General features: G+C 40.0%; 1 pseudogene; it reads right to left on the reverse strand.

The window, feature by feature from the left end:
• Nucleotides 1–21,611: 21,611 nt before the first annotated feature.
• On the reverse strand, nt 21,612–22,498 carry LOC118654394 (annotated as a pseudogene).
• Between the last annotated feature and the right edge of the window lie 419 nt (nt 22,499–22,917).

The raw sequence follows: 22,917 nt of genomic DNA on the forward strand, positions 1-22,917 counted from the left end.
CAAGAAAGCGTATTGGATTTTATCAAATGCTTTTTCTGCATCAATGGATATAATTATATGGTTTTTATCTCTTAATTTGTTTATGTGGTGTATCACATATATTTATTTGCAGATATTGTACCATTCTTGCATCCCCAGAATAAATCCCACTTAGTCATGGTGTATGATCTTTTGCAGATATTGTACCATTCTTGCATCCCCAGAATAAATCCCACTTAGTCATGGTGTATGATCTTTCTAATGTAATGCTGGATTCGATTTGCTAGAATTTTGTTGAAAATTTTGGCATCTATGTTCATGCGGGATATTGGTCTGTAATTCTCTTTCTTTGTAGTGTCTTTATCTGGTTTTAGGATTAGGGTAATGCTGGCTTTATATAAAGGAGCTTGGAAGTGTTCTTTCCTCTTGAAATTTTTGTAATAGCCTGAGGAATATAGTTTTCAGTTCTTCTTCAAATATTTGATAAAACTCTCCTGTGAAGCCCTCTGGTCCAGGGCTTTTGTTTGTTGGAAGTTTTTGGATTACTGCTTCAATTTCCTCCATAGTTATCCACATATTCAGATTTTTTTTCTTCCTGGTTGAGTTTTAGAAGGTTGTATTTTTCTAGGAATATGTCCATTTTTCTAGGTTGAACAGTTTATTGGAATAAAGTTGCTCATAGTATTTTTTTATGATTTTTTGTATTTCTGTGGGGTCTGTTGTTATTTCACCTCTTTCATTTCTTTTTTTTTTATTAAATCTTTATTGTTCAGATTATTACATTTGTTCCTCTTTTTCCCCCCATAACTCCCCTCCTCCCAGTTCCCGCCCCACCCTCCGCCCTCACTCCCCACCCACTGTCCTCATCCATAGGTGCACGATTTTTGTCCAGTCTCTTCCTGCATCTCCCACACCCCTTTACCCCCCCCCCCAAGAATAGTCAGTCCATTCCCTTTCTATGTCCCTGATTCTATTATGATCACCAGATTATTTCTTCACTTGATTCTTAGATTCACTTGTTGATAGATGCATGTTTGTTGTTCATAATTTGTATCTTTACCTTTTTCTTCTTCTTCCTCTTCTTAAAGGATACCTTTTAGCATTTCATATAATACTGGTTTGGTGGTGATGAACTCCTTTAGCTTTTCCTTATCTGTGAAGCTCTTTATCTGACCTTCAGTTCTGAATGATAGCTTTGCTGGATAAAGTAATCTTGGTTGTAGGTTCTTGGTATTCATCACTTTGAATATTTCTTGCCATTCCCTTCCGGCCTGCAAAGTTTCTGTTGAGAAATCAGCTGACAGTCGTATGGGTATTCCCTTGTAGGTAACTGAGTTTCTTTCTCTTGCTGCTTTTAAGATTCTCTCTTTGTCTTTTGTTCTTGGCATTTTAATTATGATGTGTCTTAGTGTGGTCCTCTTTGGATTCCTTTTGTTTGGGGTTCTCTGCGCTTCCTGGACTTGTAAGTCTATTTCTTTCACCAGGTAGGGGAAGTTTTCTGTCATTATTTCTTCAAATAGGTTTTCAATATCTTGCTTTCTCTCATCTTCTGGCACCCCTATAATTCTGATGTTGGTACGCTTGAAGCTGTCCCAGAGGCTCCTTACACTATCTTCATATTTTCGGATTCTTTTTTCATTTTGCTTTTCTGGTTGGGTGTTTTTTGCTTCTTCGCATTTCACATCTTTGCCTTGATTCTTGCGCTCCTCTGGTCTGCTGTTGGGAGTCTGTATAGTATTCGTTATTTCAGTCCGTGTATGCTTAATTTCTAGTTGGTTCTTTATCATAACATCGAGGGTCTCATTAGATTTCTTGAGTACCTCACTACATTTATCGGCGGCTTCTAGACAGTTCTTGAGAGACCTTAAAAGTGTGGTTCTGAACTCAATATCCTCCATTGACAGTTTTGTCCTGTTTCTTTGTCTCTGCATTTTTTATGCTTTCTTGGTGCACCCCCTAGTGGTCTTTGTGCCTAGTCTTGTTGGAGTTAAGCCTTGATTGTTGTCGGTAATACCGGGGGTGATTTGACCTCCAGGCTAACTGGCTATGAGAGTCCACTGTGTCTGCAGTGGGAGAGCTTCTGTGCTGGATATCTAGGGCGGTGCTAATCTAGCGTTTGCCTGAGGCTATCCGGCAAATGGCTCTGCACAGGGCTTGGGCAGGGCAGGTCCCCGGGGATCTACAGGGCGGGCCTGAGCGAGCAGTTATGGCTGCTCTCAGTTCCGTCCCTAGGGGCTCTGCCTCACAGAGTCCCAGCAACCACTGCAAACCTCAGAGAGAAAGCTGCCTCGAGTTCCGACCGAAGCCAGACAGTCCTGCTTCTCCCGTTTGAGTCTGGGTCCCTAGAGACTCACCCGGATCTGGAGCTCAGAGTCTGAAACTCCCTCCCTATTGAAAACAACAACCGTGCCTTCTGCTCCGTGTGCACTCCGCACCTTAGTATTTCACTTCAGCACTGCGCCTCCTCTGAGTCTGGGTATGATATTCTCTTTCCTCCTAGTTGTAGAATTTCCACTCAGCCAGCCTTCCTGTGGTTCTGGATGATGTCCATTCCGTCTTTTAGTTGTTTTTTGAAGTGGTTGCTCGAGGCAGCAATCTCCAGTGTTAACCTATGCCACCATCTTGGTTTCTCCTCCTTTCATTTCTGATTTTGTTTATTTGAGTCCTCTCTCTTTGCTTCTTAGTGAGCCTGGCTAGTGGTTCATCAATCTTGTTTATCCTTTCAAAGAACCAGTTCTTGGTTTCATTGAACTGTTGTATTTTTTTTTTGTCTCTATGTCATTTACTTCCACTCTGATCTTTATTTCCTTCCTTCTGCTCACTCTGGGCTTTTCTTGTTGCTCTCTTTCTAATATTTTAAGTTGTAAAGTTAGATAATTTATTACCAGTTTTTTGTTTGTTTGTTTGTTTTCCTTTTTTGGTTTTTTTTTTTTTTTTTTTTGAGTTAGGGCTGTAATGCTATGAACTTCCCTCTCAGGACTGCTTTCAATGGGACCCATAGGTTTTGGATTGTTGTGTTTTAATTGTCATTAATTTCCAGGATGCTTTTAATTTCTTCTTTGATCTCTTTGGTAACCCAATCATTTTTTAATAGCATGCTATTCAACCTCCAAGTGTTTGACTTTTTTTATTGTTTTTATTGTAGTTTCTTTCTAATATTATGCCATTGTGGTCTGAGAAGATGCTTGATGTGATTTCAATCATCTTGAATTTGGAGACTTTGCCTGTGACCCAATATGTTGTCTATCTTTAAAAATGTCTCATGTGCACTTGAGAAGAATGTATATTCTGTAGCTCTGGGTGAAATATTCTGAAGATGTCAATTAAGTCCATCTGATCTAGTAAGTCATTTAGTATTGCTGTTTCTTTGCTGATTTTTTTTGTCTAGAGGATTTATCCAGTGATGTTAGTGGGGTATTAAAGTCTCCTACTATGACTGTATTGCTGTCAATCTCTCCCTTGATATCTTCCCGGAGTTCTGTTATGTATTTGGAGGCTCCTGCATTGGGTGCATACATGTTTACCAGAGTTATATCCTCTTGTTGTATTGATCCCTTTAGTATTATGAAGTGGCCCTCCTTATCTCTTGTTATGCCCTCACTCTGAGGTCTATTTTGTCAGATATAAGTATTGCTACCTCAGTTTTTTTCATTCCCATTTGCCTGAAAGATATTTTTCCATCCCTTCAGTTTCAGTCTGTGTGAATCTTGTTCTGAGGTGGGTCTCTTGTAGACAGCATATATATGGGTCATGTTTTCTTATCCATTCAGACACTCGATGTCTTTTGATCAGAGTATTTAGGTCATTTATGTTTAAAGTTATTTTTGATAGGTGCTTGTTTATAGCCATTTTTATTTTTTTGTGCCTGTGTTCCTTCTTCCCTTTCTTTTCTTCTTTTTGCAGCAGTCCCTTTAGCATTTCTTGCATTTCTGGCTTGGTAGTGATAAACTCCTTTAGCCATTTTTTTGTCTGTGAAGCTCCTGATTTCCCCTTCAATTCTGAATGTTAGCCTTGCTGGATAGAGTATTCCTGAATTCAGTCCCTTGGTTTGCATACTTTGTATACTTCTTTCCATTTCTTTCTAGCCTGATGTGTTTCTGTTGAGAAATCATTTAATAATCTAATGGTAACTTTCTCTCTCTTGCAGCCTTTAATATTCTCTCTTTGTTGTTAATGCTTGCCATCATAATTATGATGTGTCTTTTTGGGTTCATATTGCATGAGATTCTCTGTGCTTGTGTTATTTTTTCTTCCCCAAATCAGGGAAGTTTTCTGACATTATTTCTTCAAATAAGTTTTCTAACCTTGCTCCTCTTCTTGTCATTCTGGCACCCCTATTATATGCATACTAGTGGCCCGGTGCACAACATTTGTGCACATTAAAAGAAGATTAATTAGAGGAAATATTTTAATATTGCTATTTGCCCTTTCTCTATAATAGAAGTGTCAGAGATTAAAGAAAATTAGTAAATGTAAAAGTAAAATCTTCCTCCTGTCAGAGTCTCGGGTCCCAGAGTCAAGTCCCCACCCACCCACATGTGCCTCAAAATCGTGCAAGACCCAGACCTGGCCAGCACCCTTACATTGGGCTAGATCCAGACTCGGCCAGTCCCACCTTGTCAAGCCCTGCTAGGCAGGGGGAGAAGCCTTAGGTCCCCTGGCCCAGTTCCAGGGTGGGGGGCTCCACCTGAGGTCCTGGTGGGGGGTGCACCTTGAGGTCCTTTGTCAAGCACCACTGAGAGGAGGGTGCAGCCTCAGGTCCCCTGGCCTGGCGCCAGGAGGGGGTCACAGCCTTAGGTCCCCCGTCAAGCCCCACCTGGAGGGAGGCACAGCCTCAGGTCCCCCGTCAAGCTCTGCCAGGCAGGGGGTGTGACCTCAGGGCTCCAACCTGGTGCCGGGGAGGGTGTGTGGCCTCAGGTCCCCTGGCCTGATGCCAGAGCAAGGGGTGTGGCCTGAGGTTTCCCAGACTGGTACTGGGGTGGGAGGCATGGCCTGAGGTACCCTGTCAAGCCCTGCTGGGCCAGGGTCATCAGCCTGAGATCCCCCAGCCTGGTGCCAAAGCAGGGGGTGTGGCTTGAGATCCTCTGTCAAGCCCCGTGGGGGAAGGTGGGGCACAGCCTCCCTGCTGATTGCTGGTTAAGGCTCGTTTCTGGAACTTGGCCTCCACTGTGGATGCAACCATGTTGTGTTACGGAAACCCCGCCTCCTCTGTGGGCACAGCCATCTTCTGTTATGGAAACTCCCGCCTTCACTGTGGGCACTGCCATCTTTGTGGTGGAGTGATGGTCAATTTGCATATTCATTCTTTATTATATAAGATTACTTCATTTCATGATGTCCCAAAGCTCCCCCAGGCTCTCCTCCTGTTTTATGATTTTTTTTTCTCCAATTGCTGTTCAGATTGGGTGTGTTTTGCTTCCCTGTCTTCTAATTTGCTAATTCTGTCCTCTGCTTCTCCTAGTCTACTGTTGAAAGCTTCCATATTGTTTTTTATTGTAACTATATCACTATTTTCTTCTTATTCTTACACTAGAGGTCCGGTGCACGAAATTCGTGCACTGGGGGGAGGGTTGTCCCTCAGCCCAGCCTGCACCCTCTCCAATCTCAGACCCCTTAGAGCATGTCCAACTGCCTGTGGGATCAGGCCTAAACAGGCAGTCAGACATCCCTCTCTCAATCTGGGACTGCTGGCTCCCAACCGCTTGCCTAGCTGCCTGCCAGCCTGATCACCCCCTAACCACTCCCCTGCCTGCCTGATAGACATCTAACTGCTCTCCTGCCAGCCTGATTGCCCCCAACTGCCCTTCCCTGCCAGCCCAGTCACCACCAACTGCCCTCCCCTGCTGGCCATCTTGTGGCTGTGGGTGCCACCATCTTTGAGGGTGTGGCAGTGAATTAGCATATTTCCTCTTTATATTGGTTGTGGTTGCTGCCATCTTTGCAACAACATGAGGATCAATTAGCATATTCCCTCTTTATTAGATAGGATGGGTTGTTGATTTTCTCATCCATCCAGTTTATGAACTGTATGAACCTTATTGTGAATTCTTTTTCTGACATACTGCATGCCTCCATTTCATTTATTGCCTTTACTGTCAATTCCTTTTCTTTCCTTTGGGGGTTGTTCTTTCTCTCCATTTTTGCTCTCACCAAAGGATGTAGGTGTCAAGTTGTGAGGGGCCTGTGCCTGCAGTGGTGGGCTTGGTGGCATGTTGCATGGTTGTAAGCGAAGGCTGCTCCTCAGGTGGTTGTAGGTGGCTGCTCCTTGTGTGGCTGCTGGTGTGGCTGCTGGAGCGGTCTCAGATCCTAGGACTGCTATATAAGGCTCAGCTGTTTGCATGCTGTCATGGAGCCTGGGGCTGCTGCATAAGGCTTGGATCTTTGTGTGTGGTCAGAGAACCCAGGGTTGCTGAGTAAGGTTTGCCTATTTGCCTGGGACTAAAGCATCTGGCTGGCAGGAGGGGAGCACCCTCCAGAACTCACAGGAGCCCTCACCTGGGGAGGCTGGAGTCCCAGTGTCAGTGGGTCGGCAGCCTGAGGCAGCTGATCCCTGTCTGGGTTGGCTGTAGGATCCCAGGTGGTGTCTGAGAGCACACTGGGTGGAGGTGAGGCTGGGATCCTAGTCACAGCAGCTCTACCCTTCAAAATGGTGCCTCTGCAGCAGAGCCAGTGCTCCAGGAGAGGTTATAGCAGTAGCAGAGGCTGCCCAGCTATGCGAACCTGGTTTGCAAGCTCCCAATGGTCCTGTGAGACCTAGCTGTCCCTCACTCAGACCCCCACACACACCACATGTCAACACATTCCCCTTTCGCTCCCTTCCTCACTCACTCACACTCTTTCTCTCACTGCCATCCTCCCAGCCACCATCTTGGAACCTTCCATTCTCCTCTTTTTAATGAAGGCCCAAAATGTTGATATCTTGAGTTAGAGATATGAGGAGAAAATGATCTGAACAAAATTTTTCTTTGTTTTTAATTTTTAAATTAAATTTATTTTTCATCAACATTTATACCCTCCTTCACCTCCAGTCATCCCCTTCTCCCCCACAATCACCAAACTGTTGTCCATGAGGTTCTTCTCTCTCTCTCTCTCTCTCTCTCTCTCTCTCTCTCTCTCTCTCTCTCTCTTTTTTTTTCTCAATCCCTCCACCCCACAAATCCTCCTCCCCAGCTGTCAGCCTGCTCTCTATTTATGAGTCTGTCTCTATTTTGGTTGTTAGTTCAGTTCATTCATTAGATTACACATATGAGTGAAATCATATGGTACTTGTCTTTCTCTGACTGGCTATTTCACTTAGCATAATGTTCTCCAGGTCTATCTATACTATCACAAAGGGCAAAATTTTCTTCCTTTTTGTGGCTCAGTAATTCTGTTATGTAAAGGTACCATAGATGTTTTATCCACTCATCTACTGATGGACACTTGGCTGCTTCCAAATCTTGGCTTTTACAAATAATGTTGCAATGACTTAGAAGTGCATATATTCTTTCGAATTAGTGTTTCATGTTTCTTTAGATAAATTTCCAAGAGTGGAGCCACAGGGTCATAAGGCAGTTTCATTTTTAATTTTTTGAGACATCCCCATATGGCTTTTCACAATGGCTGCACCAATCTGCATTCCCAATCTACTTTCCCACCAACAATGCACAGGGTTCCCTTTCTCCACATCTTCACCACTCTTGTTTATTGATTTATTGATGGTAGCTATTCTGGCAGGTGTGAGATGATAGCTCATTGTGTTTTTAATTTGCATATCTTTGATGATTAGTGACCTTGAGCATATTTTCATTTGTCTATTGGTCATCTGTATATCTTCTTTGGAGAAGTGTCTATTCAGGTCCTTTGTTCATACCAGTATTTTAATTTGATTGTTTGTTTTTTTTGGTGTTGAGTTTTGTAAGTTCTTTATATATATATTTTTAATTTATCAGATGTATCAGAAAATATGTCCTCTCATTTAGTAGGTTGTCTCTTCATCACACAAAAATTTTCTAAGCTCTGCCTCAGATGGGGTGTGACTACAGGTTATGAGTCATTTGGCAATAGAGGACAGAGAGGTAATTTTCCTAATTTATAAGAATTGCTTTCTTCAGACCCAAGCCTTTCCTCATTCGCTTTTTTATTGTCAGTCTGCATTTCTTTGTCCACTCACAATATGTCATATTTGAGGATTTGTGATCTAATATGTGTTTCCAAGACTTTGGACTCTGGAACCAGTCTGCCAGGTTTTGAATTTTGACTTTAATATTTATTAGCTGTGTGACCTTGAGTAAGCTCCTTAACCTATTATTAGTTTCCTCATACATAAAATAAGAATAATGAAAAATTACAATAGTATGTTCTTCATAGAGTTATAAGAAGATATGACAAATTTATATATGTAGTGCTTTGAACAGGGCTTGTCATATGGCAAGTATGTTATTACATTACTTTTTTTTTCATTTTGAATGAAGCTCTTCCTCAAAAAAGATGTTTGCCCATTATTATGTACAAGCACTTGCCCTTTCATTACTATCATTGGCCATTTTTTTTAACTTAGAAGTTATGAAAATTACTGTAAGAAGGCAGGTTGTCACCAAGAGTAATATTTCATCTTATGAAATCATTTATGGCCTCTATCCTTGTCATTCTTCTTGTGTGTAGGTTATAGAGGAGAGTTATTGACTATTGAAATTCAATGATTCCCCATTCTTTTTTCTACCACTTTGACTATCCCCAGGGGCTTGGACAGATTCAGGCATACAGCAGGCTATGAGGAGTCTAGATTCATGGCATTAAACATAATTGTGTACATTTTGGTGTCTAAGGTGAGCTATCATCTGCTTTGCCCGAGATATTCCAAGCTTTAGCACTGAAAATACTATGTCCCAGGAAATCCCTCAGTCCCAGAAAAACTAGGATGTTTGGTCATTCCATTTGTCAATGACTTTTACTTGCCAAGGCAGATCTCTCTTATACCTTAAACATGCATCTCTGATACAAAGCTATTAATCTTACCTATGATCCAGGCGGTAGTTAAACTTAATTTTTATTTTTTAAATATATTTTTATTGATTTCAGAGAGGAAGGAAGACTGAGAGAGAGATAAAAACATTAATGATGAGAGAGAATCATTGATCAGCTGCCTCCTGCACGCCCCCTACTGGGAGTCGAGCCCGCAACCTGAGCGCGTGTCCTTGACTGGAATCAAACCTGGTACCCTTCAGTCTGCAGGCCGATGCTCTATCCACCAAGCCAAACCGGCTAGGGCTAAACTTAATTTTTGATATACCTTATTTCATACCACTCTGCTTATGCCACCTGTAACATATTATTCCTTATAGAAGTAGTGCTGTGATGTTATTAGAGTTTATATTTTCTCATACTGGGATAATGGTTTATGTTTTTGGTAAAACTTTTGACTCCAACAAATGATAACATAACAAAATTTCATACTCCCTTTAACTTATTTTTAATTATTTATTTATTTTCTTAATCTTCACTAAAGTATATTTTTTCCATTAATTTTTTAGGGAAGCTGAAAGGGAGAGAAAGGAGGGGGAGAAAGAGAGAGAGTGAGAAACATTGATGTGAGACAGACACATTGATTGGTTGCCTCCTGCTCTCGCCCTGATTATATAAATACACTATATATTTGTTTATCCACTCATCAGGGCTAGGGATCAAACCTGCAATGAGATACATGCCTTTGACCAGGAATTGAACCCACGATCCTTTGGCACCCGGGCCCACTCTCTAATCACTAAGAAAAACTGTGTAGGGCAACTTTTTTATTGTCATATAATTCACATATCATAAAAATCACTTCTTAAAAAGTGTACAATTCAGGGGCTTTTAGTATATTCAAAAAGTTGTGCAATCACCACCATTCTCTAATTCCCCAGAATATTTTCATACCTCCAAAAAGAAATCCAGTATTTTTCTTAATCCTCACCCAAGGATATGGTTATTGATTTTAGAAAAAAAGAAAGAGATGGGGAAAGAGAGAAGATTTGAGAAACAGCAATCGGTTGCTGCTATATGCACCTTGACCAGGGATCAAACCCACAACTAGGTATGTCCCCTGAACCAGAGTCGAACCCGCAACCTTTAGTTGTACAGGACGACACTCCAACCAACTAAGCCAAGGCCCTCGAAACAGCTAATATGCTTTCTGTCTCTATTGACTTGCCTATTGTGGACATTTCATAAAATTGGAATCATGCAATAGGTACCCTTTTGTACCTGGCTTGATTTACTTAGCACAGATTTTCAATATTCATCCAAGTTGTAGTATGTATCAGTACTTCTTTCATTTTTATGGCCAATAATATTCTATTGCATGAACATACTATATATTTGTTTATCCACTCATCAGTTCCTGGACATTTGGGTTGTTTCCACTTTTTAAAAACATATATTTTTATTGATTAAAGAGAAGAAGGGAGAGGTAGAGCTAGAAACATCAATGATAAGAGAATCATTGATCAGCTGCCTCCTGCACACCCCACACTGGGGATCAAGCCCACAACCTGGGCATGTGCCCTGACCAGGAATCGAACTGTGACCTCCTAGTTCATAGGTCGATGCTTCACCACTGAGCCAGACCATCTGGGTGGGTTATTTTTACTTTTTAGCTATTTTGCATGTGTTTATTCAGTTTTCCAAGCATCATTTATTGAAAGACTGTTCTTTTCCTAATAAAGGGTCTTGGCACGTTTGTTAAAAATCAATGGACATAAATACATGGGTTTATTTCTGGACTCCCATTCTATTACATTGATCTCTATGTCCATACTGATGCTAGTACCACACTATCTTTTTTTTGTTTTGTTTTGTTAATCCTCAATGAGGATATTTTCCCCCATTTATTTTAGAGAGACTGGAAGGGAGAGACAGGGAGAGAGAAACATCAATGTGAGAGGGACACATCAATTGGTTGCCTTGACACTAGCCCTGACAGGGGCCAGGGATTGAGCCTGCAACCGAGGTATGTGCCATTGACCAGAATTGAACCCGGACCCTTCAGTCCACAGGCTGATGTTCTATCCACTGAGGCAAACCAGCTAGGGCAGTACCACCTTATCTTGATTAATGTTGTTTTGTAGTAAGTGTTAAAATTGGGAAGTCTGAGTCTTCCAAGTTTACTTTTCTTTTTAGAGATTGCTTTGGCTATTATGGGCCCCTTGAGTTTCCACACTAATTTTAGAGTCAGTTTGCCAGTTTCTACAAAGAAACCAACTGGGATTCTGATAAGGATTGTTTATCTGGAGAATATTGCCATATTAGCAATGTTAAGTCTCCCAATGAATGAACATTTGGTATCTTTTCAGCTATTTGATTTTTTTTTAATTTCAACAATCTTTAGCAGTTTTCAGGGTAGAAGCAATACAATTCTCTTGTTAAATATGTTGCTAATTTTTTCATGAAAAAATATTTTTATTAAGTTTATTGAAGTGTGCCGGGAGCCGGTCCATCCTTGCTGTTTCAAAGGATCTGGCATATATGGCATACTGTTCTTGATATGTTTGCTCACCTTCTTGGCGCTGTGTGTTTTGACCAGGGTCTCCTCTCTTGAGAAAGTTTTTTTCCCCAGGTAGGGATTTTCCCCTGAAGTTAGGGAGGGAATAAAAGCTCTCAACTAAGTGCCAGGCGGGTAATTAATCACTTTAACTATAAACAATCATGCTTAAGCTACATAATCTTCACTCCCTGGAATGGAGATAAGAAACACCCTAACCTTTGTAATAGAGATTGATAGGATTGAATCAACTGGTATAAATACAGATGTAACAAGACAGCAAGACACAGAACTTAGAACACAGAACTTAGAACACAGAACTTAGAACACAGAACCAAGAGAGACAGAACCTAGGCACAGAACCTACACAGAACGTTCTCTAGAGACAGAAGAACTTCGCTGGAGAGAACATGGCAAAAGATCCTGGACAGAAACTGACCTCAGAACTTAGAGACAGAACCTAGCGAGAGAACATGGCAAAAGATCCTGGACTGAACCTGACTACAGAAATTGGCAAGAGAACCTGACTAGAACCTGGTGACTGAACCTGGCTGGAGAACCTGGACAGAACCTGGCTGGAGAACCTAGCGAGGGAACTTGGCTACAGAACCTGGCTGGAGAACCTGGAGAACCTGGCTGGAGAACCTAGCAAGAGAACATGGACACAGAACCTGGCTGGAGATCCTGAACAGAACTTCACTGGAGATCCAGACCAGAACTTGGCTGGAGATCCTGGCTAGAGATCCTGGCTAGGCTGCTGATCAACTGAACGCTGTCTCTGTGTCATTCCTTCTTCGCCGACTCCGTCCACACCTTTGGGGACCCCTGGACCAGCTGGGGCTGGACCCCGGCATCAGTGACATTGGTTAATAAGATTATATATAGGTTTAAAGTGTACTATTATATAATACATCATCTCTATATGACATTGTGTGTTCACCACCCAAGGTCAAATCTCCTTCCATCACCACATATTTGATCCTCTTTACCCTTTAATATCCCTCCTCTTTCCCTCTGGTAACCACCATACTGTTGTCTGTGTCTATGAGTTTTGGTTTGTTTGTTCATTTGTTGTGTTGTTTTATATCTCACATCTGAGTGAAATCATATGGTTCTTCATTTTTCCTGTTGGACTTATTCCACTAGCATGATATTCTCAAGATCCATTCATGTTGTCACAAATGGCAGTATTTCATATTGTAATTGTAACAAAAGGCATAAAATACATAGGAATAAATTTATAAAAGGATGTAAAGGACCTATACATAAACAGATGAAAGAACATACCATGCTCATGGATTGGTAGAATCAACATCATTAAAATGTCCATACTACCCAAAGCAATCTATAAATTCAATGCACTTCCCATTAAAATACCAACAGTATATTTCACAAACCTAGAACGAACTCTCTAAAAATTCATCTGGAATAAAAAAAGACCCCGAATAGCTGCAGCAATCCTGAGAAAGAAGAACAAAGTAGGAGGGATGTCAATTGTTATGCCCAGAGTTCGAGGTCCCCAATAATCCACCACCAGGGAGCCTCTTCTGATGCAAAAGCAAGGAGTCTTTATTGATCAATTCTAGAATTAGCTCCCAGCCTCTGTCCGGCGCAGCGGTAAGGCGAGAGAGCGTGTCCCAGGAGAACAAAGGTTATATAGGGCTAGTTATTTGGGGTGGGCTTTAGGGGTGATGTGAGTTACAGAGATTGGTCATTTAGGTCAGGGTTTTACAGCATAAGGGTCAGGAAGTGACCAGCACATTCTGAAGGTTAGAGCCGTCCTCCACTATAGCCTTATTAGGACCTTAGCTACATTTCTGGAGCTTCATTGGTCCACTCAGGTGGTGGTTGGGGGAGTTAGGACAATACCAGCATTCTTGTGGTCACTCTCAGAAGGGGGGGCGGGCGGCTCGGGCTGAGGGCCCAGCCTTGCAAGACAAGATAGAGGAGAGGGAGGAGAGTATGTCTCTGCTTCGTCCTTGAAGAGGGAGGAGGGTGTGTTTCTGCTTGGTTCTTTCATCAATACAAGATATCAAGCTGTATTACAAAGCCACTGTTCTCAAAACTGCCTGGTACTGGCACAAGAACAGACATATAGATCAATGGAATAGAATAGAGAGCCCGGAAATCGATCTGAACCAATATGCTCAATTAATATTTGACAAAAGAGACAAGAACATACAATGGAGTCAAGACAGTCTCTTCAATAAATGGTGTTGCGAAAATTGAACAGATACATGCAAAAAAAAAAAACAAACAAAAAAAAAACTAGACCACCAACTAACACCATACACAAAAATAAACTCAAAATGGATAAAGGACTTAAATGTAAGATGGGAAACCATACAAATACTAGAGGAATCCAAAGGCAACAAAATCTCAGACATATGCCGAAGCAATTTCTTCACCGATACAGCTCCTAGGGCATTGGAAACTAAAGAGAAAATAAACAAGTGGGACTACATAAAAATAAAAAGCTTCTGCACAGCAAAAGAAACCATCAAAAAAACAACAAGAAAGCCCACAGCATGGGAGAGCATATTTGCCAATGTTATCACCGATAAGGGTTTAATCTCCAACATTTTTAGGGAACTCACACAACTTAACAAAAGGAAGATAAACAATCCAATAAAAAAATGGGCAAAGGACCTAAATAGACACTTTTCAAAAGAGGACATTCAGAAAGCCAAGAGACATATGAAAACATGCTCAAAGTCACTAATCATCTGAGAAATGCAAATCAAAACAACAATGAGATATCATCTCACACCTGTCAGACTGGCTATCATCAACAAATCAACAAACGACAAGTGCTGGAGAGGATGTGGAGAAAAAGGAACACTCGTGTACTGCTGGTGGGAAAGCAGACTGGTGCAGCCACCATGGAAGACAGTATGGAGTTTCCTCAAAAAGTTAAAAATGGAACTCCCATTTGACCCCGTGATCCCACTTCTAGGAATATATCCCAAGAAAACAGAAACACCAGTCAGAAAGGATATATGCACCCCTATGTTCATAGCAGCACAATTTACCATAGCTAAGATCTGGAAACAGCCTAAGTGCCCATCAGCAGATTAGTGGATTAAAAAACTGTGGTATATCTACATAATGGAATACTATGCTGCTGTAAAAAAGAAGGAATTCTTACCATTTGCAACAGCATGGATGGAACTGGAGAGCATTATGCAAAGTGAAATAAGCTAGTCAATGAAAGAAAAATACCACATGATCTCACTCATTTATGGATAATTAAGACCATTATAAACTGATGAACAAAAATAGATACAGAGGCAGAGCAGCATCAAACAGACTGTCAAACTACAGTAAGAAGGCCTGGGAGGGTTGAGGGTGGGTGGTTAAGAGATCAACTGAAGGATTTGTATGCATGCATATAAGCATAACCAATGGACCCAAGACACTGGGGGGTATGGGAGGCTAGGGGAAAGTCAAGGGGAGAAAATAAAGAGACATATATAATACTCTTTGTAACACTTTAAGCAATAAAACAATTTAAAAAAAAAGGACCTATACACTGAAAACAACAAGACATTACTAAAAGAAATTGAAGAAGATAAAAAGAAATGTAAAGATAATCTGTGTTCATGGATTGGAAGACTCAACATAAAATGGCCATATTACCCAAAGCAGTATACAGATTTAATGCAATCCCCATAAAAATCCTATAGCATTTTTTAGAGAAATGGAACACACAAAAATCAGATCTGTGGAACCACAATAGACCCCAAATAGCCAAAGCAATCCCAAGAAAAAAGGGCACAAAGCCAGAGGTATCACAATCCCTGGCTTCAATTATACTGCAAAGCAACAATAATCAAAACATCATAGTACTGGCAAAAAAACAGATGGAACAGATTTGAGAGCCCAGAAATAAATCCACATGTGTATGGGCATGTATTGCTAAAATTTTGAAGGCTGTTTTTGATGCTATTGTAAATAAAATTGTTTTCTTAATTTTGTTTTGCTCCAACTTTTTCACTAAAGTCAATGCTTTAGAAGAAATAATTCATTATGGTTTTCTGTGTGCTTAGAATTCAAAGTTTTATCCTTTAACTCTATTAAACTGTCTCTTTGATATGTATTTTTTGCTCATCAAACTATTGTCTTTCCTAAAGTGAGATTAAGAAATAATCCAGAGACATGTTAGTGAATGGTCACTTTGATTTTGACTACCTATGATGCTGTTGTTGTAAATTCTTTGATTTAATTTTATTAAAGGTGAAGCAGGTTATGAAAAAACCATATACTTTTAAGTTACCATGGTTTTAGTCATAAAGAAGACTTTAAAATCCAGCAAACAAGAGTGTTTAATAGTTGAAAATATTTTGAAAGCAAACTTACCTTGATTCAAACCTAAGTCATTTGAGTTAGTCTAGCATGCAAATTAATGTTCTTGAATTTAGTGAAGGAAGATATGTAAATGTCTTGAAGATTAGCAGTTAGGATTATAAATGATAAGGAAGGATGGAAAAGTACAAAGAGAAAATAATTAAATTTAATAGTGCCCAAAGAACAACATTCCAAAACTCACTCAGAATTTTTCAGACTGCATTTATTTGGTACCAAGATCAGTTTAGGACTTTCAAATAGCAAATAGAACAAGAATTTATCTAATTGTAGAAGAGTCATTCTAATTGAAGGGAAGGTATATATGCAACAGTAAAATGTCAACTCAGAAGAAGTCTACTTGTAATGAAATACCTATTTACAATAGGGCCTGAGACACAGTAGCACTCAGTTAGTGTTTGTTGAATTTGTTGAATGAATATAGTAAAATTTATTATGATGAGAACATATTGAGCTGAAGTTTATTTTTTATGGAGCATGGGGGAAAAGATTTGGTAAGCAAGCATGGACCTTTGACACAAGTAAATGCTAGCTTCATTGTAGGCTGATTATAAGGTATAGAGGAAATATTTTTTGTGTTATCTGAAAAGTTTGGGGTCTTATAAATAAATTTTTTTTTAAAACTTGGGATCTAGGGCTAAGTGTAAGCCTTGGGAAGGTAATTTATAACTGTATAGATAGTCATAGAACTTCAGAGAGATTTATCTAACTCTGAAAGTACGTTTACATTTCAAGGAAAAATAAGGCCAGGGGACCTTGTAGACATTTCTAGGTCATAAAAGTTGGGTGCATATCTGGTCCTTGGAAAGATGAGTTATACTATTTTAAAAGGTTGGAGTAAGAACCCAGGGTCCTTTACATTTTGTCTCTGAAGAGCAAAGATTTCACTCCCTCCTATCAAGAGGAAAGAAGGAGGTAGCTGCCTCTTTCTCCTGTATTTAAAGAAGAGAAAATCCATTTTTCTCTGTTTCTCACCTGTGATGCAGACCTTGCATGTGTAAGAGATTTGAACTAGGCCCTAACCGGTTTGGCTCAGTGGATAGAGCGTCGGCCTGTGGACTCAAGGGTCCCAGGTTCGATTCCGGTCGGGGGCATGTACCTTGGTTGCGGGCACATCCCCAGGGCGGGGTGTGCAGGAGGCAGCTGATCGATGTTTCTAACTCTCTATCCCTCTCCCCTCCTCTCTGTAAAAAATCAATAAAATATATATTTTAAAAAAAAGAGAGATTTGAACTAGCTTTTATTGTATCACCCCAGGGTGAGAATCAGGCTATAGGTGGTGGAGATCATTATTATTAGCTTTTTAACTGAATACAAATAAGCTGTCTCTACTCCAGAACACTCCATATGTGCATTCAGAATAAAATTAATAAATATGAATATTAAAAACCCAACACAGACCAATTGTTTTCAAGAAATGTTGTCCCAGCAGCATTTTCATTAAAATAAAAATGTGCTACTTTTAAAAGTACTTACAAGATTCTCAAGTATGATACTTGAATATAATAACATTGCAGCTTATTTTTGAAAGTTCACAATTCTGAGTTCTCACCAAATCTGGTTGATCATCTAATTAATAAGACCAATTATGGGGGTTTTACAAAAATTAAAGCTCATTTGAATTGTATGACTCTAAAGAGATAAGAGCTTTTCTTTCAAAATTAGAACAAAAAAATGCTAAAATGTTGAAGATTTTATATTGTTGTTGCTAAGATGATTCCATTTGTTTTTAACTTAGAAAGAACATATATCAACTGGGAGACAGGATTTCTATGAAGGACCAGCTACAGATATTACATTTCCTATCCATGGATATTGAAATAGATTAGAAACTTACATAATATTATTCAATTTGTGATAAATGAAAATACTTTTATGTTCAATTTTTGTTGCATTCAGATAAAAATAACAGATATACAGAAGTCAGAGAATGAGATTCTGAAAATTAAGCTGACTTTGGGGCAGCAGAAAATAACTCTATTTTTATTTTGTTTCCCTATGAATGGCTTCTGACATAAATCCAAAATTGTATAGGCAAAGCCAAAGGCAAGTATAGAAGGAAGGCACATTATTGCCCAGCTTCCTGGATTCCATAATGTTTCAGACTCCTTGGAGTGGCCCCTCATGACCTAGCCCACTTTAAACCTTCTACATCATCCCATCTCCTCTTCCCCTGTCCTGATGGACATTATGCTCCAGCAATGATGAGTTACCTAAAATTTTGCAAACTTGCTGTATGGTGGTGTCACACCTTCATGTCTTTACACATATTTTCCCCCTTATTTAGAACTAAAGGCCCAGTGTACAAAATTCATGCACGGGAGGGGGTTGTACCTCAGCCCGGCCTGCACACTCTGTAATACAGGACCCCTCGGGGGATGTCTGACTGCCGATTTAGGCCCGATCCGGCAGTCAGACATCTCTCTCGCAATCTGGCACCTCTGGCTCCTAACTGCTCGCCTGCCTGCAGGCCTGATCCCCCTTACTGCTTTCCCCTGCCAGGCTGATCCCCCGATAAGTTCTCCCTTGCCAGGATTATCCCCCTAACTGCTCTCCCCTGCCAGACTGATCCTCCTAACTGCTCTCCCCTGCAGGCCTGCTCACCCCTAACTGCCTCTACTCTGGCTCCTCCACCATGTCTTTGTCCAGAAGGATATCTAGTCTAATTAGCATATTACCCTTTTATTAGTATAGACAGAGGCCTGGTGAATGGGTGGGGGCCAGCTGGTCTGCCCTGAAGGGCATCCCGGATCAGGGTGGGGATTCCCTTGAGGGGTGGGGCCATCCTGGGCGAGGGACCTGGGGTGGTTTGCAGGCTGGCCACGCTCCCATTGGGGTGGGGGTCCCCACTTGGGGCGGTGGCCGGCCTGGGTGAGGGGCTGAGGGCTGTTTAGGGGCACTTTGCATGCTAGCCAAGCCCATGGCTTTGTCTGGAAGTACATCCAGCAGGTCTTCCAGTCTAATTAGCATATTACTCTTTTATTAGTATAGATAGTCTTTCTACATTAACTTTGTCTTCCCAGAAAACTCTAATTCATCCTTTAAAACTCTGCTCAGGCATAATTTTCTCCTCACCAAATCTTCCTAGTTTTACTTCCCTATAGCATCTCCATAACTCTTTCTGTTACCTGTACATACATCTGCCTTTGCATGCATCATCCTACACTGTAATCATCTGTTTACATTTCTGTATCCTACATTTCTGAGTCTTATATTTCTTGTATTTAATACAGTACCTGGAACATAACAGTAAGTATATGTTAAATGAATTAATGAATGGGTGCTTTGATGTATGATTGAATAAAGGTATATTCTTTTATTTTCCTAGTTTTTGACTTGAATCATAGAAAAAATGATTTTAGAGTGAGAAAGGAATAACTTTGGAGCTTAACTGACCTGTCTCTTATTCCTGCAAGCATCCTTTCTACAGGATCCCTATCAGAGGCTCAGACCACTTAAGTATGTCCAGGAAGAAGTCAATACTTTCTAAGTAAATGTGTTCTACTTTTGGTTAGTTTTCATTTTTATGAGTTTTCTTTATTTATAGTGTTCATCTGAAATGTGCCTTCTTTTATTTCCATCTATTTATCCTAGAGTTTGCCTTTGGAATAAAATAAACTAAGTGCACTACTTCTTTCAGTGTCAAATCTTTTAAGAGTCAGCATGGGTTAGTTTAGTCTTCTTTTATCCAGGCTAAACATACAGTTACTTCAACTCTTTCTTGTCTGTCCTGGTTTCTAGACCTCTCCTTAGCTTGGTCACTTTCCTAGGTATATTCTCCCAATGTCACTCCTAAAATGCAATGTCTGCATTTGAACATGATGTTCAGTTGTGTTCTGACTCAAAAAAAATTATTACTTACTGCATTTGTACACTATTAACTTGAGAAGCTAATTCACACGAGGCCATCTTTCCTATCACTCCTACTACATTCACATTTCTGGAGTTTCTACTGGCTTTAAAGGGAAATTCTACTTTCCCTTTCATATATAGAGAATGATCTGTCCTTCTTATATAGCTCAAGAATGTGAGTATGGGTTTATGAGCTGGAAAACAAAAATGGTTCACAATGGAAACAATAAACAAACTGGTGTTGTGAAAATTAAGACAGCATTATTTGAAAGTGCAAATTGAGTCTTCTTGCAAGGTTGACAATTACTTTCTAAACTATCACTAGCTCAGTATCTGTAATAGAAGATATAAATGTGATAAAGAGACAAAACTTTTGGCAATGTTACTACATGTGAGTACAGTTTAAAGAGACAACCCAACTTTGTACCTCCACACATGGACATTTAAAATGACTGCTTCCATCAGTTTTGCCACAGTGCAATAGATAGTGCTACCAAAGCCAAGTGAAAATCAAGAAACAGCTGTATCTAAACTGGATCTGGCCATCCTTTCTTCACAAACATTAACATGAGCAAGAGGCTCTTCAGCAATAGATTAAAAACAATTATCAAACAGCTTGTTCTTTTAGGAGATGAAACAATACTCACCTAGTTAGGCAAAATGAGATCTCCTGGCATCAGACTTAAATCTCATCTTTTCATGTCAAGCTCTTCCACCATATCACTTAGTCACTTTTGTTTCAACTTTGTTGACAAAGAAAAATATTGAAAATCCCATGGAGAAGAGGACACAGACACTTGTCTTGTCAAAAAACATTTTTATTTATTTTATTTTTAGATGATACTTTTTAAAAATATATATTTTTATTGATTTCAGAGAGGAAGGGAGAGAGATAAAAACATCAGTGATGAGAGAGAATCACTGATCGGCTGCCTCCTGCACGCCCCACACTGGGGATCGAGCTCGCAACCCAGGCATGTGCCCAGACCAGGAATTGAACCGTGACCTCCTGTTTTATAGGTCGATGCTCAACCACTGCGCCACACCGGCTGGGCGATACTTTTATTTAAAAAATTTTTCTAGGTTTAGATGATACTTTTAAATGGTTTTATTATAGCCTGTCTACAGTTACATGGTGGCATATAAAAGATCAACTTTTAAATTTTCCATAAATAAACAAGTTTAAAAATAAGTCTATTACTTTAAATTAAATCCATATTTAATAGAGAGCTGTTGAACTTTATTTCATTCATTCACTCATTCAACAACTACTTAATTATTGAAGGTTTACTATGTGTCAAATACTATTTTAGACATGGGGATAGAATAGAGAATAAGACAGATACAACCATTTCCCTTATAGAGTTTATATATAGAAGCGGGGCAGATAACATAAAAATAATCAATATATGTGTTAGGTGGTGTTTAATGCTATGGAGTGGAGGAACCCAAAGTAGTGGTTGTATGAAGTGCTGGAGAGGAGAGGGATTGCTCTTTTATTTCTGAAAGAAAAAGCCTCACTGATGAGATTCCATATAGGTAGAAATCATGAAGGCTGTGAGGACACTATATGTAGACATCTAGGGCAAGATCATTCCAAACAGACAAAAAAGCATGTGCAAAGGCCCTGAGGTTTAAACCTACTTGATGTGTTTAAGACACAAGAAGGCTTATATAACTAGAGCCAAGATAGTAAGGGGGAGGGGAGAAGGAGAGAAGTCAGAGTGATGTAGACCATGGAGAATCTTATAGGCCATAAAAAGTGAGATGAGGTATTTTGAACAAAGAATAGCACGATGGGACTTATATTACACCCTCCCAACCTCAAACACTGCCTGATTTAAAAGAGAAATGTTCTCATTTTCATTAAAAAATTTTAACATATCAGTTATTTAATCAGATTCTTATAAGAAGTTCAGAACACCAGTTTGTGAGGATAAAGCCCATTATGGGAGCAAACAGAGAGCAGAGACAACCCTGGAGCTGAGGAACAGCTTTGATTTTTGGCAGAATTTTTGAGTCCATGGCTTTCTGGTCAACCTTGTGCTGCTCTGTAATCTCATATTTCTCTTTCTCTGTGTCGAAGATCTCACTCTCCTGGTGTCTGGGCTTGCACAACTTCTTCTTCTTGAAGTAAGCATCAATGAGATGTTTGGGAATTTTCACACCACTGCTAATCAATTTTGGTGGAGGTGCAATGGCAAATTTCTGGTGTGTTCTACTCAGAGGAACTCAACTGAGGGACAGAGGTCCAGTCACAAGTGGCAAGCCACTGCTCAGCTCCTTCAGAAAAACTACCCTCTTGCCTCTGTGGCGCCCAGTGAGGATGATCAGAATGGTCCTGGGAGTGATGCTAGCCCACAATTTCCTCACATGCTGATTGAAGGGTTTCTTGCCATAGCTCAACAGCTTTCGAGGCACAGCTTCAGTAGGATAATATCTAGGCATTTTACAGAGTTTAACCATTTGGGTACCACCATTTTTGTTGCCACCAACTGATTTTATGACAGTAGAAAGAACTTTATCCTTTTTCTTTAAAATCCTGGATTTAGCTGCCAAATACTTCCTCTTGTACATGGCCTTTTGGGAATACATAGCCAACCGGGAATATCTGCCAATTCCTCTGACAAGGACTGGGTTTCGGCTGCAGTAGGGCTTCCCCTTCTTAGGCGTCTTAACCTTGTGGCCAGCATCAGCCTTCTTGGCTTCAGGTTTCTTCTCCTTAGTATCAGGCTTCTTCTCCTTAGTATCCAGCTTTTCAGTTTTCTTTTCGCTTGCTATCTTGAAAGATGGGAAACCCATTTTAATTAAATTTATTGGGGTGACATTGGTTAATGAAGTTATATAGTGTATAGTATATAGAGGTTTCAAGTGTAAATTTCTATAATACATAATCTGTATGTTGCATTGTGTGTCCTCCACCCAAAGTCAAATCATTTTCCATCACCATATATTTGCCCCCCTATGCCTTTTACTACCTCCCCTTCCCTCTGGTAAGCAGCATACTGTTGTCTGTGTCTATGAGTTTCAGTTTTATATCCCACATATGAGTGAAATTATATGGTTCTTAACTTTTTCTGACTAAGTTATTTCACTTAGCATAATATTCTCTAAGTCCATCCATGTTAACTCAAATGGCAGTATTTCACCTTTTGTTATGGCTCAGTAATATTTCATAGTATTCTATAGTATATATGTACCACATCTTCTATTTCCAATCA

This window comes from Myotis myotis, unplaced genomic scaffold (assembly GCF_014108235.1).
Source record: "Myotis myotis isolate mMyoMyo1 unplaced genomic scaffold, mMyoMyo1.p scaffold_m19_p_4, whole genome shotgun sequence".
NCBI lineage: Eukaryota > Metazoa > Chordata > Mammalia > Chiroptera > Vespertilionidae > Myotis > Myotis myotis.